The following is an 8,306-nucleotide window of genomic DNA, read 5'->3' as shown; positions in this document are numbered from 1 at the left end:
GCATCAAGGTGCTGCCCTCTACAACTTTTCGACTTTTCTATGGCAACCGCGTCCTTTGCATACGTCTACGGGAGGGGGGCCAAGGCGCACATTAAGAGCCAAACCGAACGTGCCGGTGATTTTCTGTTTCTCCATTCTCGCGCTTGCCTTCGCCAGCCATATCTATATCTGACTCGGGGCCGTCTCTGTACGCCGAAAATATTAAAATTATTGAGGACCTACAATTATTATATTTATTAGTATGTTAAAATTAATTAATTTTTTTTACCGTTTCTTTTAAAAAAAGGGACATTTTCGAGATACTAAATAAATTTAAAAAAATTATTTTCGTACTTTAGATGTTCAGTGAAATTTCAAAAATTATTATTTTTTTAAATAAATTAAAGACTTAAATGAAATTAAGATAAATTTAAAAAGTAAATAAATTTTCGTTTAATTTAGAATTTAATTAAATTAAAAAATTTAATAAAGTTTAGTTAAATTAATTCCTCGTCTGGTTCCTTTTAAAAGAGAAATTTTCGAGACACTATATGAATAAGTTACAAAAAATTCTTGTCATATTTTAGAATTGTGGGGAAATTTTAAAAAATATTAAAAAACATATAATTTTTACAAAAATAGTGAATTGAAGTTTCAAATACTTCACTGTATAAATGTCTTCTACGTGTATTTTTAAATCCTAAAATATTTCATGATTTTTTCGCATAATTAAGGTATAACTGAAGTAATATGTACACTTCTCTGTAGTGTCGAATTGACAATTTACATTTAATTCCCAGGAAAAATTGTAGGTTTTCACTAGTCGTTTAATTATTTATCAAAATTATATTAAAATTCTGTTTTTTTTTTTATTATTTGAAACGTATAATCCTTTTTCTCATAATTTTATTAATTACAAAAACCAGTAACTAGACTGTGCCTTGCTCATTAAAATTTAATAATTCAAAGAATCGAAGAATCCAACAAAATTCAAAAAAATATAAGGCGTATAGGGCTACATCTCAGCAACTAAGTCTACTACAAAAAAATGGAAATGGAAAGAATTCCAAAGAATTGAAATAATTCAATTATTTTTTGCGAAGCGGGAAATGACCGGAAATTTTGTTGCTTGATTAAAACGGCCACCTGAATTTCTTAGTATTTAAAAAATTATTATATTCATTGGTGTTTTTCTGTAAAAGTAGTTGTACTTTCTCGTATTTGTAAAAAAATTCCCATCAAGGATTGAAAAAATTTTTGATTTCATTTATTTCTTCAAATGAATTTTTTTAAATATTGTAATAACAAAGAAAAACTATCCAATTAGGGGTTTCGAGTGTTTACAAATCATGATTTATTTTTGTCATGAATAGTTTCGAAATAATTTTCACATTGTACACATCAGCTGGTTTTTAGATAAGAAAGTCACGAAGAGGATCACAGGGTCTTTTATCATCTTAAACTTGTAACTCACGCTATTCCTTACAGCTAATAAAACCCCTCGTATCAGTTATTATTTAAAACTCACTTTCAATTGATTTGAATTCAATATGAAACACTTTGAATTCCTAAGATTTAAAGTCGAAATCTATAATGAATTTGCAACAAACAAGATTAACTTTCTCACCAAAAAGACGGATTTTTAACAAATTCCATGAATTTTCTACCAAATAGTTGAATTTTCAGCTTATAAAGGTTCAATTTCTAATCAAGAATAGACAAGTTGCAATTTTCAAAGAAAAAAGGAATTTTTAACATAAAAAAACCAAACTGTCAACAAAAAAGTTAAATTTTAAATCAAAGATGTCAATCTTGCAGAAATATCCCAGTGGGCACAAAATTGTGAAAAACGTTCTCAAAACGTAATTTTTGTGAACATGTTTAGGACATCTTGAAAAAGTCGACTTTAGAACGTCCCTAGAACTAACTTTATTTAGTTACAAGGCGCTGTAAATTTTGAGCATGTTTTCGGTACAGCATAAAGCAGACCAAAAAAGGTTGAAATACGTTAAATTGTATTATAGATGTACATAAGAAAACATGTCCTAAATACGACGTAATGATGTCTATGTCAGGCCGTTTTCTGTCTATAAAACGTTTTTAAAGAGACGTCTTAGGGATCTGTGCAAAAAACGTCAGAATGACGTTCCAGGAACCTAATATAAGAACATTATAAAAATTAAAAAAAAATTTTTTTAATTATATTCATATCTTATCATGAATAGAATTAAAAAATCAAGATTTAATATGTATACCATACTTTTTGCTTCTTATAGAATGTTAACATTGAGAAAGCATTCAACATTGTTTGAAAATTGAAAATTAATCTGTAAAAGCTTCCACGCTCGTATTTATTCAAAACATGCGGATTATGATAATTTTATTCCGGACTATTTTTCTTAAAAATGGCCAGAATTATGACTAAAATTAATTTCTTTTTTTATGTAAAAGTACGCCACGCAATAAAATAACCTTTATTTCGTTGTACAAGGAGCAATTAAATAATGTACAATATTTGTTATACTGCTTTTTACTCGGTATCAAGGACGAAAAGGTCATGCAAATAAATAAATCATTTTAGCGTTTCAAAAATACTTTATTAACGCCTTGCCTTGCAAGTTCACTATGAAAAAAGTGAAAAAGTACGTTGCTGGCAAAAAAAGTAACTTAAAAAAAGGCTATAATGGTTAATAATGCCTTGAAAATGTTATCTATATCTAACAACTAAATGAAGTCTGAAGGTATAAACCATTCACTTTTACGGGTTGAAAATTATAAGCACCTCTCTCAAATTTGCCTATCTAAGAAGAAACATTCCACAAACGTTCTAAAACCGTTCCAGCTGGAAGACGCAAAAATTCTTTTCAAAAAAGGTACATGACATCCTATATACTAATGTCTATTTCGCGGCCATAAGAAATTAAATGCTTTATAATATTCTTGAATCATAAAGTTTCACGAAAAACTGTATTTTCATCTGACATTGCCCGACAAAAACAACAACTTAAAAAATAAAGTTATACCGGTAAATAATTAATTAAAAATGTTTTTTATATCTATGAACTAGGTGAAATCTAAATGTATAGAGCATTCACCTTCAAGGGTTAAAAGTAATAAGCACATCTCCCAAATTTGCCTATCTAAGAAGAGACGTTCCACAAACATTCCACAACCGTTCCAGCTGAAAGACGCAAAAAATTCTTTTCAAAAAAGGTACAGCACACTCTGTATCCTAGGATATTTTTCACTGCTGTAAAAAATTAAATGCTATACAAGATTCTTAAGTGGTCAAGTTTCACGAAAAAATATTTTTTCATCTGACATTGCTCGAAAAAAAACAACTCAAAATTAAAGTTATACCAGTAAATAATGAATTGAAAATGTTTTCTATATCTGTCAACTAGCTGAAATCTAATTGTATAAAGCATTTACCTTCAAGGGTTGAAAATAATTAGCACATCTCTCAAATTTGCCTATCAAAGAAGAGACGTTCCACAAACGTTCTAAAACCGTTCCAGCTGAAAGACGCAAAGAATTTTTTTGTTTTTGTAAAAAAAGCAGTAACTTAAAAAATTATGTTATACCGGTAAATTATCAGTTAAAAAATATCAATTATATCTCGTAACTCGGTTTGTTTGAAATGTATAAACAAATCACCTAAATGAGTTTAAAAATAATAATTACTTCTTTCAAGATTGTCTGTCTAAGAGGAACATTCCAAGAACGTCCTAAATCCGCTCTACCTGGAAGACGCGAAGAATTCTTCTTGCTGATTATTTATATTTTACATGAAAATCTGTTATGTATACCACCGGAATATTTTAGTATATCCAATTAATATCTTAAGGCATTGTACAGATATTTTCTGGATATTTGCGGGATATAAGATAGCCTGGATTGTTTTTAGATGTTTCTGGAATATTTAAATTTTTAACGTGAGATATTGTAATTTTCTAGATATCTCATGCTAGACATTTAAATATCCAAAAAATATCCAAGATATCTTATGGATATTCAAGGAATATAGACATTTCTGCCTTGTAGGAATATCCCGCAAATATCCACTAGATGACTATAGTATATTCTCAACCCAGTAAAAACTTTATCACTGGCTCTTACAAGGCCTAAGGTTGGGAGCCCAAGATGCTAATGGTGGCGCACAAGATTGAATGTCAGTCCTAGGTCATCATTGTCCGAAGCTTGAAATGATATCGCTAATGACCAAACTTGGTAGCCATTCATGGTTCAAAGTTGGTAACTACAACAGCCCAATTTTTTCGAAAATATGGCTAACTTGACTTCCGTTCATAGACCAAGCATTGGGAACAAATGAGATTTTATCAAAAAATATTATTTATACTGGTGAAATTTTTTTCTGAGCTTGGCTCGTGTTTATTTCAATCACTGGTCCGTCAATGGCAGCCAAGTTATCCATGTTATGTTAGATGAATGGTTACGAATTCTTAGTACTATCCAAAATTTGCCAATGTGAGTAAGTGAATGAGTTATGATACCATCGGTTGCCGGTATTGGGCCATTCTTAACCCAATGGTTAATACTGGCAATTTCCCACTGTTGATGTGTGGGAGATCACAGCATAAATTGCGATTTAATAAAGAGTTATAGCTACTATTCTTTGTCTAGTATCAATAACGAAATCTCGGTTTAAATGCTTAAACCATTTAGTCTTTATGTTTCAATAAAATACATAATATAACTTCTATCAATATTATTAAGTGAAATTGTCCAAAAATCACTAACCTGAAAATGAAATTATTACAATAAGGAGTTAATACATTTCAATTATCCAGTACTAAGATCTCACATGCAATATAAATGCATAAACTAGTCACCTGTACATTTTCAAGCCCATTTAATACAGAAAAATGTTCTTTAAACGTCCTCAATATGCTGGACTTGGGTGACACGAAGAATTATATTTAAGGACATATCATACTTGCACGATTTCTATCTTACTGATATTTTTTTCATAACAGCTCACGTCGAAGTAAAATGAGATGTCTACTGAACAATTTAACAAATTAACTAAAAACACTCAGGAATATCCGTATAGTAATACATTTTTATAATTAAGAAAGAATTTAGGACTACACAAACTTTCCTTAATGTCCTTTATTTACTTTCGAAGATTTTCAACTAGATTTGCAATTTCATCTGGACGTGAGCTGTTGCGACAAAACTTCGTTAAAGTAGGAATCACACGAGTATGGTAAGGCCTTAATCAGAAAGATTACAAGTAATCTTCGTAAAACTTCAGTTACAATTCAGCTACATAAAACGATTTTTCAAATCTAAATAAAGCTAAAAAAAATTAAACATGTGAAAGTTTATAATTTTGCTTCACAAAAATCAGTTGTTATTTGTTATATAACAGAAGAATATTTAGAAATTGTAGACATTGTCTTTCCATTCATAAGAAAACAGGTTTTAAGTAAGAAAAACTTTGGGGAAAACTTATGCTTTAAAGAATAAAAAGAAATAATAAAGCATGAAAGTAAGTGATGAAACATTATTTTGACGACTTAAAAAATGCATCCTCTTGCCTCGTCTGCATGATAAAATCATTTCTGCAATACGAAAAGTTAATATTATTTTACGAATAAAACTATACACACACCTGCACACGCAAAACAATAAAACACATTAAAGCAATATATTTAATCGCAATTAAACATACCCACAAACAGTTTACGAACAGTCGTTGGTTCAAAAAGTCCTCTTACGTTTCCCGCTATTACTTTTTCCTGCCCAACTAAACTGAAGGCACAATTCGTTTGTCATAATTCTTTGTATTTCTAGTCTCACTGCGATAGGAGTATTCTTTCCACCTCTATTCTTCACAGAATTCGTCTAAAATTAAAAATTAAAATTAAGTTCTAAAGCTTTGAAAAAATACAGTAAATTGATGGTTCAGTTAATTTTTTCGTAAAACGATTGAATTCATTATAAGGAATGCATCTTCTCGAGACTTATTACTTTTATTTATTTTTTTAATCTTAAAGTATTTTCAAACAATAGCCTTGTAACTTCAATTTCTTAAAAAAGGCAAGACAATGAATTTTGCTGATGCCTATACTGGTTTTTTATGTTCAAAATTAAATTTTATTACTTGCCAAAATGTTTCGACGTGATACAAGTCCTTATGAAGGCATTATGAACTTAGATAAAAAAGAGAAGCCGCTGAAAATATGCATATTTGCTGCTAAATCATAATGCGGAATTTTTTAAAAAGAATTTAGTTGAAATCATTAACGTAATTAAGTAAATTGTACATGCAAATTGAGAGATATCGGCTACGAAATTTAGTTAAATTTCGTTATCTCTACAAGAGATTGTATCTACAATGCCTTTATAATTAGTTAAACAATGTTCATATATGTATGAAACTTTGATATACAAACTCAATTTCAGTAATATGTTACAACTATCAAAGATTAATTTAATTGCTTTAGGTTTTTCTTTAAAATTACCGACTACAATGACCAGGCCAGCTTTTATGTGTGATTGGATTCCCACAAATATTTATGTTATTAAACAAAATAATTTTGTACTCACGAAAGCCGTAGCGTTCCTTTGCTCCGCCAACCTTTTTTCAAGATCAGTGAATTGTTCGTACGTTGAACAAGGATTTTCTGGGTAAAGCAGATCGTCCTCTGCATCATAAGAATAGTTTAATCGGTTTCCGCATCTACATACTTTCTCCTTATTGAGAATGAGAAGTTCATTTAAATTGTCCTTACAAGCCATTAATTCTCGTGATAAGGTTATATAGGCTGAAATAAATTATTTGATGTGAATACAATTACATACGTCGTAAGTAGTGTCAAAACTTACGGCTGTGGAAAAAATCTCAGGAATTAGCTAACTGTAGGGGTTCAGGAAAATCTTATATTTAGGAATTACGTTTCTCTAAATCTCAAGTTTATTCGGGAATTTAGAACATTTTCGCGGCTTTTCTCGAAATTCGTAAAGCGTTTTAGATATTTATTGTAGAAAACTATAAAACTTAAACATAATATTAGTTTTTATTTTATAATTAATTTATAGTTTCTAAATTTTACGATAATAAGGTAGTCTAACTTAAAGGATTTTTAAAATTTAATTTCTAAAGTATTTCTAACGTCCTAAATGCGGTATTGTTTGTAAGAACAGGACTTGGAACGAAGTTTAGTTTCAATGAAAAAAGATTTTTGCTCAAAACAAATTACTAAAAGGGATTTACTAAAAACTTGTTAATCAAAAAATTGTATTCATTGCTTGGTGATTGCAAAACTCTTCGTAACAAATCTTTAAAATTATACTGAGTCAAAGAATTTTCAATACGAACCTCAAACTAATTATAAAACTGAATAAAACATTTTATGTCTAAGTTTAAGACTTTTACAAATACCTAAAACGCTTTAAGAATTTGGAAAAAAGACCAGAATATGTTCTAAGTCCCTGAATAAACTAGGGCTTTAAAGCAAAATTAATACTTGTACGGAAGGTTATGATAAACTACTGGGGCAAATAGTGCCTTCTACACGGAAAAAATTTATACGTAAAAAAGTCACGAACTAGTTGCTAGGTCTCGTATATGAGAAAAATTTATTGTACATTGATGTATTTTCGTAAATATTCTGCGAATTTTGAGAAAGAATTGACGAACTCGATATGACAAGTCTAAAACCGTTCATCACTTTTTTTCCGTAAATAATTACAAAAATATTATGAGTGATTTGGTAAAATTTCTCAGAGCACTCAGTGCTTATGTGCATGCGTATGTGTGGTTTGAGTTCGTCGGATGAGTGTCTAGAAGTTTTATTATACCTACATTGTACAGCCTCGATGGTTGCGCGTGTTTACGCACTCATAGTTAATGTTTTATCTATTTTTATGTTTTTTATGTTCTATTTACAAATAAATATACATTAAATCGGACCAATAACATTTTTCTCTTTTTATATTTCAGTCTAAAATTTTCAGGAACTGTTCGTAGGAAATTCGAACTGTTCGTAGGAAATTTAGACTGTTCGTAAAAAAGTTCCAAATTCATCCATACATTTTTTATAGAAATAAGGATTTAATGTTTGATTTTTTTATCCCGTACCCGAGACCTAGCTGCAAGTTCGTGACTTTTTTACGGATGAATTTTTTCAGTGTACTTAAGGGCATGTGACACTCAAATCAACCGACCAAGCCAATCCTAAGATCGAAATTTTTTTCCACATTTAAAAATAAAAGTTTTAAAAAAGCGGAAAAATTTTGGGGAAGTATTAATAAACGCAAAAGGAAGGTTTATAGGCTTGCGTGTATTTGGGAAAGAA

The 8,306-nt window shown here is 29.7% G+C and overlaps 1 long non-coding RNA gene across 1 annotated transcript; it reads right to left on the bottom strand.

Moving 5' to 3' along the window:
• Window positions 1-5,462: 5,462 nt before the first annotated feature.
• Window positions 5,463-6,742, bottom strand: LOC117171667. The gene is made up of 3 exons (XR_004466908.1): window positions 6,556-6,742; window positions 5,678-5,850; window positions 5,463-5,567 (listed from the first exon to the last, which is right to left on the bottom strand). It is a non-coding gene; the product is annotated as an uncharacterized LOC117171667 (long non-coding RNA).
• Between the last annotated feature and the right edge of the window lie 1,564 nt (window positions 6,743-8,306).

The sequence above is a fragment of the Belonocnema kinseyi genome, chromosome 4 (genome assembly GCF_010883055.1).
Source record: "Belonocnema kinseyi isolate 2016_QV_RU_SX_M_011 chromosome 4, B_treatae_v1, whole genome shotgun sequence".
Taxonomy (NCBI): domain Eukaryota; kingdom Metazoa; phylum Arthropoda; class Insecta; order Hymenoptera; family Cynipidae; genus Belonocnema; species Belonocnema kinseyi.
The sequence above is the reverse complement of the archived record's forward strand: the minus strand, read 5'-3'. Positions and strand labels throughout refer to the sequence as shown.